This window comes from Acinonyx jubatus, chromosome B2, assembly GCF_027475565.1.
Source record: "Acinonyx jubatus isolate Ajub_Pintada_27869175 chromosome B2, VMU_Ajub_asm_v1.0, whole genome shotgun sequence".
Taxonomy (NCBI): Eukaryota; Metazoa; Chordata; class Mammalia; order Carnivora; family Felidae; genus Acinonyx; species Acinonyx jubatus.
Window position 1 is genome coordinate 145,240,638 of NC_069385.1, and position 15,410 is coordinate 145,256,047.

The window sequence follows — 15,410 nt, forward strand, 5'->3', positions numbered from 1 at the left end:
GTAGCTCCTGGGTGAGCGTTAGGATACAGCTTCAGGGCATTCGCCGGGGACTAGGCGGGCTCCAGCTGGAATCCTGGCACAGCCACTTGCTAGCCTTTTTGCCTCCAGCAAATGTAACTCGTTTGGTCTCAGCTTCTTCACTTGTATGTAGCACTGGAGAATGCCGATCATGCCCAGCCACCCACAGGCTTATGTTGAGAATGAAATCAGATCATGACTACAAAGCATTGAGGACGGGGCCTGACCGGCCTAATGCCACTTGCTGGTAGTGTCATCATTGGCTTCTGTGTTGGAAACACCTATAGCTGCCTTCTAGAAGCTTACGGTCCCGCCGGGGCTGTGGGACGCATGCACGGATTTAGGAAGGAGAGAGGGGATGTTGCCTCGCTGTGATGTGGACGGGAGACGCTTGACGGAGACATCACGTAACATGGGGGCCCCCGTGCCAGCTCCGGGGGTGTGGGCCACCTGGTGGTCTTTGTGGATGGTGCAGTGGTCGCCAAGGTTGGGATTTTGGCTGTGACCATGAAGGACAGGTGGAATTTGGGTAGACGGAAGAAGGCTGACGATAGAGCCGGTGGGAGTAAACCAGCTTCTTTCAGAGGAAGGGGAGACCTCCCAGCTGGCAGGAGGGACGTTTGCCCTGAGAATGAGGAGGCTGTGAGGGTGCAGGGGGCTCCAGGGTTTTGCTGCTTTCCAGTTACCTAGGCTGGGTGGAGTGGACCTTCTGGTGTGATGGGTACTCATCACGGGGAAGGGCCTCTGTTCTCTTTGTATTTTCTTCAGTCCGGCCTCCTTCGTGTAGGGCTGGGCTTGCTGTATTTCCTAAAGGGCACTTCTCTCTGATCGCCCTTGGGTCTGGGTGAGTGACCCAGAAGGTTCTCTTGCTCTGTCTGCCAGGGTTTGTTCTATTTCATTCATGTCTCTCAGACCTCCTTTTGTTAAAAACCACACGGACTCAGTCTGTGGTGAGATGACGATGCTGTGTGGCCGCCTTCCCTGGGTCAATCTGTATAGCTTTGGTGTCTTTTTAACTTCTTTTTAATTTGTTTTTCTTTTCTTCACTGTATGGGATTTATTCTGACCTTTAAGGGCCCTGACATGCTTTAAGGGTATCATGACATACACGAGGTGGCAAGAAACCCTATTCCTTATGATCTGACTTCCATTAGTTTTGAGGCATGTCTTTGGTAGATTTTGGCTTTGAGGATGTAAATAAAACCATAATGAGCAAAAAGTAAAACAGTGTATTCAGTTAACTTGTAAGTCACTTGAGGTCAGTGAATCATCTGAGTTATTTTATAAAACACACTTTATTGACTATTCGGTGTTACCTGATGCTCTAAAGCAGGGGTCAGCAAACTCTCTGTAAAGGGGCCAGAGAGCCATTATTTTAGGCTTCTGGGTCAGTTCTCTGTCATAAATACTCAATTCTGCCTTTGTGGTGTGAAAGCAGATATAGGTAATAGATGGATGTGGCTGTTTTGCAATAAACAAATTTTATTTGTGAAAATAGATGGTGGGCCAGCTTTGGCTCTCTGAAGTAGTCTGCTAACCCCTACTCTAAAGGAAACAGATTTTGTTAGATTGGGACGGTAAGGAGACATTTAAAAGTAGGTAGATGACAACATTTCCAGATAATTAGCTCCACCAAAAGCTTAAAAAAGGTTTTTCTTCTATTGTTTGAATTAAATTTCATGTTTCATATTGAGTTTATAAATAAGCCTTAAATGTCATTTATAGGGTTTGCTTTTTTTATTTTTAAAGCTAGGATCTAAGGTTCAAAACACGACTATCTTTATTAAGTAACCATTTATTAAGTGTTTTTCTTGTGTCAGGCACTGTGCAAGTCATTGGAAATTCACAAATAACTTAGGCACACACCTTTCCTCTTGGAAGCCACAGTCTAGACTGTGCACTCATTGTTGCCAATGTTGGCTCATACCTTGGACCACAGCACGTATATGGCCCACGGTCCCAAGGAACCCGTATTCCAAAAGGGCCTTTTGGGGGCTCCGCTTATCTTTCCTCTGTCTGCTTCATGTGCATTTGGGACTTGAGTATTTTTGTTTCTTTTGATTTGTGTATTGTTGGAGAAAGCCTGCTTGAGGAATTTACAAGTGGCGAAAATATTTATTTTAGTAACTCAGTTGCCAAAAATCTCAGTCTTGATGATTCAAAAAGTTATGTGTTTTCCTGCCCTTTGTAGTTTTTACTTAGTCACCCTAATTCACTTTCTGAGTTTTTACTAAGTTCTCCCTACCAAATTATGGGCCAGCCCCACCAGACTGCAGAGGATGCTTTTCTAGAAGTATTGAAACACACAGGTATCCAGGATTCTTGTGTGTCTATAGTGCTCCCAGAGTGGTGCTCTCTGGACCAGAGCCACTAGGCCCTTGCAGATTGGGTGGAAATGTTGAGTAGCCTAGGGGGAGGCCATTCCTGGAGGAGGAAGCTGGATAGTGTGAATGGGTGTGGGATGCGAGCTCTCCCAGCCCAGATGGCCGGGCGGGACTCTGACAGAGGGGGGACCTTGGAAGCCAGACTGACATTTCCTGGGATGGGACAGAGCAGAGATAGGAAGTTGATCACTAAGTAGAGGAATGCCATGAGAAAGTGGGGCTTTGGAGGGATCAGCCAAATGCAAGCTGGTAGGGAGAGGGAGGGAGGAAGGGAGGGAGAGAGGAGATGGGAAAGATTTGGGCTCAGGTGGTATGCAGAAACCTTTGGGAGAGGGGGGCTTTCACCTTCTTTTTCTCTGCATAATTATAAAAAATTTGCAAAAAGAACTGCTCTGGTAGAGTTTCCTGGGGTGAGAGGAAGTACTTTGGGTTGAGATGAGGGACGAAAATTTGAGAGAAAGGTACGTTTTTACAATCACAGTTGGGAGTGCTGAGCATGTGAGGAGGGAATGAATATACAGTTATATAAATAGCAGTCATTTATATATTTGTATATTCCTCTATAAAAAATACAGAGGAAAGGCCTTTTTATTTTTCCTCGTTTCTTCTGAAGTAGCAGCTTGTTTTGAAAGAGAAGGGAAATTCTAGTTTGTTCCTTTGGGGTCTTGAAGAAGCAGCTGGTGGTAGTAAGATGGGCTTGACTTACAGTATTTGAAGCACCAAGAAATGTCTGCATAAGGTTTTAAACCTGCACAGGTGCACAGGAATGGCATCACGCCTATCTGAAGTATTTCAGAAATGAAAAAGAAAAATAATAACTTCCAAAGGTGCGAGTGATTTCTGCAGATACGTCACAGTTCATAGAGAAGAGTGTCATCTGCGTCTGGTGCACTGATGGGGTCCCTGTGTACCGGGTGGGATGCAGTACGCATTCAAGTCTGTTTTGTTGTCAGCACTGCGGTATTTTCTCTTCAACAAGATAACCTTGGCATCCTCCCTCTCTTAACTTTTTGTGTCCTGATTACCTTGGAATGAAAGTCCTGAAATAGAAAACTGGGTTATGTATTTTTTTTTCAAGTTTATTTATTTATTTTTGAGAGGGACAGGGACAGCGTGAGTGGTGGAGGGCCAGAGAGAGAGAGAGAGGGAGACAGAGATCCCAAGCCGACCCTGCCCTGACAGCAGCAAGCCCAGTGAGGGGCTCGAACTCGTGAACCGGGAGATCGTGACCTGAGCTTAACTGACTGAGCCACCCAGGCACCCTGGCTTATGGATTTTTAGAACTTACTTATTGTGTTGGGGCGCCTGGGTGGCTCAGTCGGTTAAGCGTCGGACCTCAGCTCAGGTTGTGATCTCCCAGTTCGTGAGTTCGAGCCCCGCGCTGGGCTTGCTGCTTTCAGCGTGGAGCCTGCTTAGGATACTCTCTCTCCCTCTCTCTCTGCCCCTCCCCTGCTCATGTATGCTCTTTCTCGCTCTCTTGAAAATAAATAAACATTAAAAGAACTTAATATGGAAACTTCCTTGAACAAATTATTATTGGATATGTGAAATATCAGCAAAAATGGAACAGCATCGCAGACTTCCCATCTACCTCTCGTTTTTAAGATACAGAAGTTTGGACTGTTTTTATGAAGTGAAGGCTGATCATCCCACTGCACAGTTTGCGGGCAAAGCCTGAAGGGCGAGAGTGGGGCCCGGCGGGTGCCTGACCCAGAGAGAGAGGGAGTGGAACTTTAGGCTGACTGAATTTCTTAGCAGATTTGGTAGAGAAGAGGATGAAATTAATATTTCATTGTTGAAATTGGGTTACAAATTGTGGGCTTGTTGTAGCCCATAGTTGTTATTTTCTCCTAAGCGTGGGTAACTCAATGTCCAAATGTACCTGCTGGATGAGATTAACCTTGGAAATCTGGCCAATTGGAAATAGCCCAATAGCGAATACACTTAATTATTTTACCAATCACGGTAGTTATTGGCAGTACCAAAGAAGTTGCCCTGGTCTGACATAAAGACATGGAACTTATTTTGTTATTTACAATTGATATGTGTGTTTACTTGATCTTTGCTCGTATAGTTTTAAGAGTAGGACCTTCAAGTAATGGGGCACCTGGGTGGCTCAGTCAGTTAGATGACGGACTCTTGATTTTGTCTCAGATTATCATCTCATGGTTTTTGGGTTTAAGCCCTGGCTTGGGCTCTGCACTGACAGCATGGAGCCTGCTTGGGGTTCTCTCTCTGCCCCCTCCCCCACGCGCTCTCTCGCTCTCTCTCAAGACAAATAAGTAAACATAAAAAAAAAATAAATAAAAAATAGTAAGGGAAAGTCACCAGGGCCCTGGAGAGGTACCAAGTGTCCCCATCATCATATTAGGGTTATTATGAAGATCTTATGATTTAATAAAAGCAAAGCTTAAGGTCCCTGCACGTAGTAAGCGTTATGTAAATACTGGCCGTTATTAGTGATCTAGTTTTGCGTGAAACTAACAACAGGTGAGCATCACGGTAATAGTGGCCAATACAATGTTTGATAGTACAAGACAGTACAACATGATAGACTAGATGACCCAATATTATAGCCCCTTTTAACTTCACTAGCAACACATTTAATGGGCAGACTAGCAAGTTTTAAATGCTTAGATTCTAGGAAAGTTAAATGTTTATAGTTGTAGACTTAAGTTCGAGAAATGCTTGGTGTGAACTAGGGAATAGGCAAATACAGCTTTGGGGCTGTGACTCTTTTTCCCTCAGTCCCCAAAGTAATCATTGTGAAGAGGCTGTGCAGAGGCATAAAAGTCTATGACCAAGTAGATAGCTCAGTCTATCGAGCACTATGTTCCCGTCTCTGTTTCGAGATAAATGAAACATTAATGTAAATTGTCCTCTTAGAATTCTCTAAGAGGTCTCAACTTCCTTAAATAGGGGATATATAAGCTCTCAAATAGCAATATATATTCCGCAATTCAGCAGCTTTTCAAGCTATGATTTTTATAACCACTTTTGGATTTGAGAATGCAGAATTTAGAATTCCTACTTGGGGGCATGTTGTTCAATTCAGCAAGCCATGCATGAGATTCAGCCGACAAGATACAGAGCTCTTGATGTGGGTGAGGGATAGAACCCAAAGTCCGTGCTTCTGGGCTGCCGTGACTTCTCATCAAAATGAGACAGCTCTGCCTGTGGATGGTGATGACTTTATAATTACAATTAAAATATTTTTAGTACAAGAATGAGGCCTGGGGGGAAAGCTGTCAACATGTGTATTGTATGAAAGGGGGACTAATCACCAGATGGGACTGTGGAAGCCTTTCCTGGTGGATAATGACTGCCTTGCCTCTGGCTAGGAGTTGACAAATGGACTCTACTATCTTGGTTACGTCTTGGAAGAATGAAAAGGAAACAGCGGGAACTGTGAGTGAAGTGAGTGAAGCGGCTCAGAAGAAAGAGAGAAGGCAGAGTGTTGAGCTGATAGTCAAGTGGAACAAGTCTCAGGTGTGTGGGGCCCCGAGCCCTCCCTGAGTGATGTGATTGCAGCATCACGCTTAGGTTGTGTCCTGGAGCCTTACTGATGTCCCTGAGCTGGTAAACGTTCTTTATATTTGGCAGTGTTCTCTAAACCTCCAGAAGAGTTAAGGCAGCACAGGATTGAAAGGCCAGTGTTTCTGGGGCACCAGGGTGGCCCAGTCAGTTGAGCATCTGACTTCGGCTCGGGTCGTGATCTCATGGTTGGTGAGTTCGAGCCCTGCATCAGGCTCTGTGCTGATAGCTCAGATTTGGATTCCGTGACTTCCTCTCTCTCTGCCCCTCTGCTGCTCACACTCCGTGTGTCTCCCTCTCAAAACTAAATATTGAAAAAAAGTTGTTTTTTTAATTTAAAAAAGAAAGGCCAGTGTTTCTTCTGGTGTCGTCTGTCCCCGGCAACACAGCTCAAGTCCCGTGATAGGGCTGACGGCTTCATTTATATTAACGCTGTCGCTTTCCGAGGTACTGGGTCCAGATAATGGTGTTATTTTATCACCTTTAGGTGGGGATACTCTGCTTACTGATGGCAGGCATTGCTACCCACGTGGCCACAACTAGCTAGATGGGGATTCAGCCTCTCCTGCTTATTGCTGGGTTCTTGTTCCTTCCACTGCTGGGCAACCCCACAGGCTGTGTTGACAAATCCAGCCATCGGCAACCATTTCGTGATGGGATCAGTGCCCTTCTAAGAAGAGCCCGGAGAGCTAGCTTGCTCTCCCCCTTTGCTGTGTGAGAGGGGGCGAGAAGGCATCCCTCTGCAAGCCAGGCGGAAGGGCCCTTGTCAGGAACTGATTTGGCCAGCACCTTGACCTTGGACATCCCAGCCTCTGGAATTTCGAGAAATACATGTTTGTTGTTGAAGCCACCCACTCCGTGGTATTTGTCATTGCAGCCGGAGGTAAGATGGGATCTGCAGGCCAACAGGAAAGGCATCTGCCCTTCGGTCTTCCCTTAAATGTTTAAGAGCTGTGCTGCTGTCCATCGCATGGTTTTCGTAACTTCCCATCATTCTCGAGTCTTTAAAAAGTGTTAGCTGCTGGAGACCGGGGTCAGCCGGGAGGCCCTCGATCACTTTTCTTTGAAGTCTAGAACGGAGTCGTTGCTGGAGTCGAATATCGGTCTTTTTTATTCTAGACGCTCTGAAACATGAATCACGGTGCTGGGAATACTTGAGTCAGCAGGTGAAGGGAAAAAGGCAGTGAGTTCAGTGTCTGCCCAGTGATCAGAGCCAATTAAGCAGGGAAAGGCAAGCCAGCACCGGCGTGGGTAGCAGCGGTGACGCTTTCGTCTGCCTTGTTCTCAGGACGCAGAACTGGTGCTCGTTACGAGAGGTGGTGCATTATCAGCGGAATGCAGCTGAGGGACTGGGAATTGGTGAGCGTGCAAACGTCCGAGTTTTCTGCACAGGGAGAGCTCTTCCGTGAGACTAGCCAGTCCTGATGGCTCTGGGCGCTAGGCAGCTTTCCACGCGGTTGTTATAAACAGATTTGTAAGATTTTTCTGGTGGCCAGTGCCTCCTTTCAACAAAACGGGCTTAAAAATATTGCAGAAGGGGAGCACTGCAAAAATAGTAATTCCCTAGCTCTGCTATGAACTTTTCCCTAAACTGGTCATTGTGATTAGGCTTACTGGCCTTGCTACATTTTTCATTTTGAAGTCTCCTTCTGTAATGATAGATACTGTCAGGGCACGTTAATAGGTTTGTCTCCCGGTTTCTTGTAAGTCTCCAGCATATGCCTGTTATTAACTTTGGCAGCTTTTTTAAAAGGGAGTTTTTCTGGGCTCTTTACATTTATAAAAGAAACAACCCGGACGACTCTTTCAAAAGTCACGTTTTCTAGGGATGCCTGGTTGGCTCGGTCGGTTAAGCGTCTGACTTCGGTTCCGGTCATGACCTCAAGGTTTGTGGGTTCAAGCCCTGCGTCTGCCTCTGTGCTGACGGCTTGGAGCCTGGAGCCTGCCTGTCTCTCTGCCCCTCCCCAGCTCACACTCGGTCTCTCTCAAAAATAAATAAACATGAAAAAAAATTGTTCTTTCAAGTCATGTGTTCTGGCTTTCATAATTTGCGTGTTTTCCAACTTGTGAAAGAGATTTTGGGGTGGTGTAATTGGATTTGAAGTAAACGCATAGACCTGACAGAAATCTGATGGTATACTTTGTAAGAGATGTTTTAATTCCTTTATAGGTAGCTGTTTGTTCTCTGCAGGGAACACTGTGTTTCAGGATTGTTCACCAAGTGTTCACTGTTGGCCACTAATAATTCCCTAACTGGCTTCACATTAGGGGTGTTGCCCATAGGGCGCTGTACTTCCCAGGCCATCTTTCCGGAGACCTTTGATGATGACACTGCCATGCCTGAGCGCAGAGCCCAGCTCTGGACATTAAAGGACAAAGGACCACTGTGCTGTCCGTCCCAGGATGTCGGAGTGATGAGGGACCGGATAGGCAAGAGCTGGCCGCAGCCCGGGGGACCTTCCCTTGTGGGACCTCAGATCTCCTCGCTTCCTTCTCGCACAGGTGTCCACGAGGCATGGAGCTCTCACACAAGACGATGGGTTGAAGTTGGTCTGGAATTTGACTCTTCCCGGTCTTTTTAGGAATCATTAGAGTTTTCCTGTCCGGGAAGATAGCCAGTAGCCACACGTGGCTCTTTAAATTCAATACATTAATGGTAATGAGATAAAATTACAAATTATACTTAAAGCCACATCGCAAAGGCTCGAGAAGGCACACGTGGCTAGTGGCTACATGTTGAGTAACACTGCAAGTTCAGACGCTGACCTCTGGAGAGATGCAGTGACATGCCCCAGGCCACACAGCCAGTCAGTGCAGAATCTGCTGTTTGGACTCGTTGCCCCATTTTTTTTTTTTCCCCCTAGCCCACGTAGTCCTTCAATTTCGGGCATCACAGCTTCAGCTAACAAGTTCGTCCTTGGAGTATCCACATCCTTCTCCCAAAGTCTCTGGGAGAGACTCAGAATTAGAGTTAGAAGTTATTTCTTAGTACGTCATCGTAGTTTTACAAATATTTGTGATTCGTGTTAAGCGGTTTTGCGTGAATGTGCGGGGACATCGCGTGCCGTGTGGCGGTCGTTTGCCACGCGTGCTGTGCCTTGCGAACCCCGGTGTGCCCGTCACGTGGGTCTGCGTGGGGATCTGGGATCCCAGGTAGAGGAGTTGGACGGGACTTTTGAAGGTACCTAGTTCAATTCTGCACACACGTGTACAATATTCTCGGCAAGGCTGTTGATTTTGAGAGAGCGTCTTCATTAATGAGTTCACTTCTTCCCACAGCTTCTGATCCATCTGGGGTTTTCTTTGTTTCAAGCCAAAAGGTTCTTGCCTGTGATTTCGACACATGGGTCCTCGTTAGCTCACAGAAAAAGCTTGCCCCCTCTGACATGTGCAGCCTTGTGAATATCTGAAGCCTTCTTCTGTCAGTCTGTGTCTTCTCACCTATGTGCTAGGGAGACCTGGTTCCTTCAGCCCTTCCTTATGGGACCTATTTTGCAAGCCTCGCACCGCTCTGTTTGCTTCTGTTGGACTGACTCCAGGGCAGGGCTCAGAGCTGTGTTGGCAAATTCCACTGTCCATGGGAATGGAGGTCTTGGCTAGATACATTTGGAAAATCTCAAGTCTCTCTTGAGTGGAAAAAAAAAAAGTCTACTCCTATCCACATGTAGGAAATCTATTGACTTAGTGTCTTTGGAAAGAAGTAATAGGGTTGTCTGTAATAAAGACATATTTATGACTTCTGTAATCAGAAAATATTACATAATTTTAATAGCAGTAAAGCTTCTCTTTACCATCACTATATTGGGGTAGAATTTGGATGTAGTGAATGCAACAAAAAAATCATGTTCCCAGCAGTGAGAACAATGCAGTAGAGCCATATTTAACTCCCCGTGAGGACACCTGTCAACTGTGCGACCCTCAGCACATCTTTGAGTCTGCTCTTGCCTTTGTTTTTTTTTTTTTAATTTTTTTAAATGTTTATTTATTTTTGAGACAGAGAGAAACAGAGCATGAACAGGGGAGGGTCAGAGAGAGAGGGAGACACAGAATCCGAAGCAGGCTCCAGGCTCTGAGCTGTCAGCACAGAGCCCGATGCGGGGCTTGAACTCATGGACCGTGAGATCATGACCTGAGCTGAAGTCAGACGCTTAACCGACTGAGCCACCCAGGCGCCCCTGCTCTTCCCTTTGCATTGCTGCAGTGGGAGTGGCATTTGGAGTAGGTTTCTTACAGGATTTGTGTAAAGTTTAAAAGGTGAGATTTCTGTAAAGACCATGACCCTCACTCATCGATTCAGCGTTAATGAACTTATATTCACAGAGAAAGAGGCCTGATGGTTGTGGTGATGACACACTGTTCCGCACCAAGTGCCGCGCTGGTAACTCAGTTAACTTTTGTAACGATGCTAGGAGCCTGGTGCCGTGATGAATCTCCACCTTACAGAAGAGGAAACTGAGGCACAGAGAGGAAAAGATCTGCTTGGTATCCCACAGCTGGTGAGGGGCAAAGTCAGAAAACTGGTAATCACTCTGGTTAGGTGAGGTTTTTCGTTTTTTGGGTTTTTTTTAGACCGTAGAACTAATAGAAAGGAGACGCTGAGGGACCGCTTGCGCATACGAAACATAACCTCCGCGTTTGACTTAAGCCGCTACTGTGGCAGCCAGTGTGCCAAGAGCTGGGTTTCTGTGGATCTCCTCTCACGAACTGATGTTATAATATAAATGGTTTTACTGGAATAGTTAGAAATGAAGCGTTTCGTGAAGAAAAGTGATATTACGTACCTAATTTTGCTTCAGAAAACAGTTGCTTTTTTGGGACATTTGTGACAAGCTAAGTGACTCCGGTAAACAAACATCAACTCTTTGGGAGCGAGCGTCTTATCATTTGCCAATTTATTTCCTTTTGCCTTAGCAGCAAGTAGTTTGGGGGAAAGGTATTGAGGATTATTTACTGTAACCACAAAATATATTCTTTTTTAAAAAATTCTTTTTAATGGGGCGCCCGGGTGGCTCAGACAAAGCGTCTGACTTTGTCCCAGGTCATGATCTTGCGGTTGGTGAGTTCGAGCCCCGCATCGGGCTCTGTGCTGATGGCTCGGAGCCTGGAGCCTGCTTCGGATTCTGTGTCTCCTGCTCTCTCTGCCTCTCCCTCAAAAATAAATAAAACATTAAAAAAAAAAAAATTCTTTTTAATTTTTTTTTTTTTGATAGAGCAATAGAGAGAGAGAAAGAGCATGAGTAGGAGAGAGGGAGAGAGAGAATCTCCAGCAGGCTCCACGCTCTCTGAGGAACGTGACGTGGGGCTCGGTCCCACGACTGTGAGATCAGGACCTGAGCTGAAGCCAAGAGTTGGATGCTTAACTGACTGAGCTGCCCAGGCGCCCCAACCATAAAATGCATTCTGATTAATGGTAGTTCTTAGGTGATTTAGGGCCAAATGTGTCTCATTCCATCTCCCAAGGCATCGTATCATTAAAACGAAAAATACATTGTTCTTTCAGTATTTTTTCCTTTTTAAACTTTTTCAACATTTTTGTCTCGGTTTACCTGCAAAAAGTACAAAATATAACCTCGACGGAGGGCCACGTACCCAGCCACGTGGCGCGCCTCCCTGGGAGGGTGTGGATGCATTTCTGTGTTGTGCTCCCGCGTGGGTGTGTGGGTTTGAAGCCGGTACGTGTGCCTAGTCTGAGGCGCCTAAAGCTAAGATGCAGATTTCAGGGCCCCTCTGGGAGGACCACAGCCGAGTGAGGTTAGGCCTGAGAACGCTTTTGGTGGAAATGAGAGAGAGTGCCTAGGGAAGGGAGGCTCCAGAAAAGCCAGCCATGCAGCCGCCCTTAACCCAGACGCCCTTCGCCCTTCCGCCCTTCGCTCAGCAACTCCCTGAGCAGCCCAGCAAATACCACCACGCTGTGCACTTGACGCAAAAGCACAGCCCGCCGAGAGATGACCTCTCCACGTGCACCGCGATGGCCGGTGCCTCCGTGACAGCCAGTGGCGAAAGTGCGTGTGGAAACCACCTTTCTGTGGTTGGCGGTGACCACTGCCAGTTCCATCGCTCGCCCTCTGCCTCCTCAAACTCCTCGTCTGCCCCAGACCACACTCAACGCGCCCCCCTTGCTGTAACTGCTAACCTCCCACGCTCCGTCTGCCGCCATTGACCCAAGCCATCCAGATTCCTGTGCTGGGTTCAGGTTTATTTCCTGCTGCTGTCGTTTAGCGGACACGTGGATGATAGAAGAATGGGGGTGGGGAGGTATATTTTGTAAGCAGTCAGAAAAGAGGTCCTGTCTCCAAATGGTGGGTTACTGCAAGAGGGAGTCGCTGGAGGAAGAACTGTGTACAAATTAACAAACAAAACAATGATACTCTTTAAAAACAATTTTTTTTTAACGTTTGTTTATTTTTGAGAGAGAGAGAGAGAGAGAGACAGAGCGTGAGCAGGGGAGGGGGAGAGAGAGAGGGAGACACAGAATCCGAAGCAGGCTCCAGGCTCTGAGCTGTCAGCACGCAGCCCGACGCGGGGCTCGAACTCGTGAACCGCGAGATCGTGACCTGAGCCCAAGTCGGACACCCAACCGACTGAGCCCCCCAGGCACCCCTGATCTTATTCTGATATGCGTGGGACTTTGTGTCTCCAATGGCAAGAGCCAGCGATACTCATAATCAGGACCTCTGCGAGTTCTCAAGTTGGGGTGATTCATTTGTTTGTGCTTAGAATTCCCAGCCACGATATGTGCTGCTTTGATGACCCAGTGGCAAAGGAGCATCTTTAGTCACGAAAACTCACAAATAGTGAAATGGTCGGCTTATGTGTTAAGGTAATTTCTCTCCTCCCCCCCAAGATCTCCTCACATAGGAAGTATCAGTCAGGCCTTTAATTTGAGTTCAGGTGAAGTGCTTAGGATGATAGACCGGTGCGTCTTTTAATTACTGACTAGGCTGTTGCTTCGTGGACAGAGGCTTCTTACTGAAAGCTCGATGTTGGTGGGGCCCCTTTCTGTGTCGATCACAAGCAGAGGACCCGGGCTTGCTGCATTCTGGTGATGAGAGGGAAGATTTACACCAGGCAGTTGTCTCTCTTTCCCGCTGGACAGTGCGCTGAGTGAAACGTGACGCGGACAGGCCCTTGGAGGTACGTACAAATTGTTGCTCGACATGAGGAGACTTTGAGGAACAAATAAGGTGATCGGTGGCCTGAGACCCGCAACTTGGTTTGGGGTGGTGGCCGGAAGGGTCGGCCGTGGGAGGCTCGCCCCGTTGGCTGCTGGCGGGAACGTGGGTTTAGAAACGGAGGGATGCGGGTTCAGAGTCCCACTCTGGTCTGGGTCGTCGGGGCAAGTAGGTCTTGGTTTCCTCATCTGCACCCTGAGCGTTATGGTACCTCTGTCATCGGGTCAAGCGCAGTAAGGTACGTGCCTCCCCGTTCCTGGCTGATGGCGGACTTCAGAAATGTGCCCCTGCCTTGCTTCCCTCCTCACAGGCAGCGTATCAGAGGAGGAGGACTGGGAACGGGCGTGTGGAGAGAAGGCATGCCTCTGATAGTTCTTTGAACGGCTCAGGACGCGAGGCCGGCGCTCGAGGCTGGAGAAGGGCCTGGGTCCCCCGGCTGGGTATTTGTTCCGAGTGTACCTGCCGACGAATGGTCCTGGCTTCCTGTCTGCTGGAGTGTGGGTGTCGGTCTGCTGTGGAGTCCCTCTGGCCAGGGAGGCTGATATGGGACCCCAGGGGCCTGCTGAGGGGGGACGGTGTGTGTGTGTGTGTGTGTGTGTGTGTTGACGGGGTGTGAGTCAGGTTCCTGGAAAGCAGTGTAGACTGGTAGAGGTTTGTAGTCATGTCACAGGTACTGACTCCAGGTATCGAACCAGCCCTTGAACATTCAGGCGGCCTAAGGAGCTGGCTTCCAATGAGTAGAGAACACACAACTCTGTTAACTTTCGAAATTTGAGAATGGTACTAACGAACCGTGAAGAGGTGGTCTGGATGGACCCTATTCTGGGAGGGTCCTTCATGCACTTTGTTCAAGAGCTTGAACATCACATTCTGCCTGGAGGATGTTTCATTTCTAATTTCAGTTGATTTATTGGTGGGACAAGGGAATTCAATTTTTATGTAGTCCTGCCTTTGAGACAGCCACTGCTCCCGTTTGAACCGTGACCCTTACTGTCATCAGCCAGCCAGTGTGCCACATTGTTGTCGTCGGCTGGGCTCCGTGCCAAGGAGCTTTTTCACACACATCCTCTCGTTAAATCTCACACTTGTTAGGAGTAGATACAGCTCTGTGTCCACTTACAGCCGGGGAGGGGAGGCCAGGGCGGGGGTGGGGACCAGGTGATTTGCCCAAGACCCGGTCAGCCCGCGCGGCAGGGCTGTCCTAAGAAGCACCACACCGTCGGCCCTCCGTTACGTCTGCGACAGTGGTCGGCTTGCACAACGTCCGCGGAACGTCCCTGCAGCTCCCGTTTCTGTTCCTCTCTTCCTTTCTGTCCCTTAAAATCCCCACGCAGCTGGCGCCTGGGCGGCTCAGTCAGTCGAGCGTCCGACTCTTGACTTCGGCTCAGGTGGCCATCTCTCGGTTCTGAGTTCGAGCCCCGCATCAGGCTCTTTGCTGATAGCGCAGAAGCTGCTTGAGATTCTGTCTCTCCCTCTCTCTCTGCCCCTCCCGTGTGCGTGCGTGCTCTCTCACTCTCTCTCAAAAATAAATAAACTTGAAAGAGAAAAAAAGAAAACAGCATCGTCGTTGTCCTCAAGCGGCGTGTAAAATGCCCCCGCCTGTGTATGGCATGTTGAGTTATCGCTCAGGTTGGGCAGTGGTTAAATGTGCCTGCTCACTAACAGAGCCCAGCAGCTCAGACTTGCCCAGAATGCGTTTTCAAAGACCACGCTGCCCGAGCCATCCTTAGGAAGCCCTTCTAAATTTGCAAGAAGCACGAATTCCACGATTGATGATACGGTTCTCATTTTATACATTGCCCAAATAGCGAACATACTCTTGGCCCCAAATATAATTGGTATATTTTTGCCTCGTTCACAGGAACCGACACGTACTCAATTTTAAATTATCTTAACGGCTCATGTTGGTTTTTATCTTTGCTTTTATGTTGTTGGGCCTCAGCTCTGATTTAATAGTGTTGAGGGATGTCGTCACGGATTTTAATATCCTTCCTATGGGGGAAATTACACTGTATTAAATTATATGTGTAATGTATATATATATAATTGTGTTCCATAAATATAACGGCGTCCTATGGTTCGTCATGCAGTATTTCACGTATATGCACACACATACACGTAGATATAAAGTCGATGATCCTCTAATCCTATAGTTTCTAGAAACACACAGTAGTTAAAAGGTAGAGAGACGCGGCACCATCGGTCAGTTTTAGGTAACGCAGGCACTCAGGCTTGCTGGCTTGGAAAATGAACAGAATTGCGTTCTTTTGAAAGTATCAGTGTTCCTGGGACTTCGTTTCCT

The 15,410-nt window shown here is 47.5% G+C and overlaps 1 protein-coding gene and 1 long non-coding RNA gene across 8 annotated transcripts in view; one reads left to right on the top strand and one right to left on the bottom strand.

Annotated features, from left to right (window-relative positions):
* The window catches only part of CARMIL1 (capping protein regulator and myosin 1 linker 1), a 308,332-nt gene that overhangs the window by 81,862 nt on the left and 211,060 nt on the right, over positions 1–15,410 (top strand). The gene's annotated exons all lie outside the window — the stretch shown is intronic.
* LOC113593969 (uncharacterized) overlaps positions 1–15,410 on the bottom strand; it is a 38,792-nt gene that overhangs the window by 5,592 nt on the left and 17,790 nt on the right. The gene's annotated exons all lie outside the window — the stretch shown is intronic.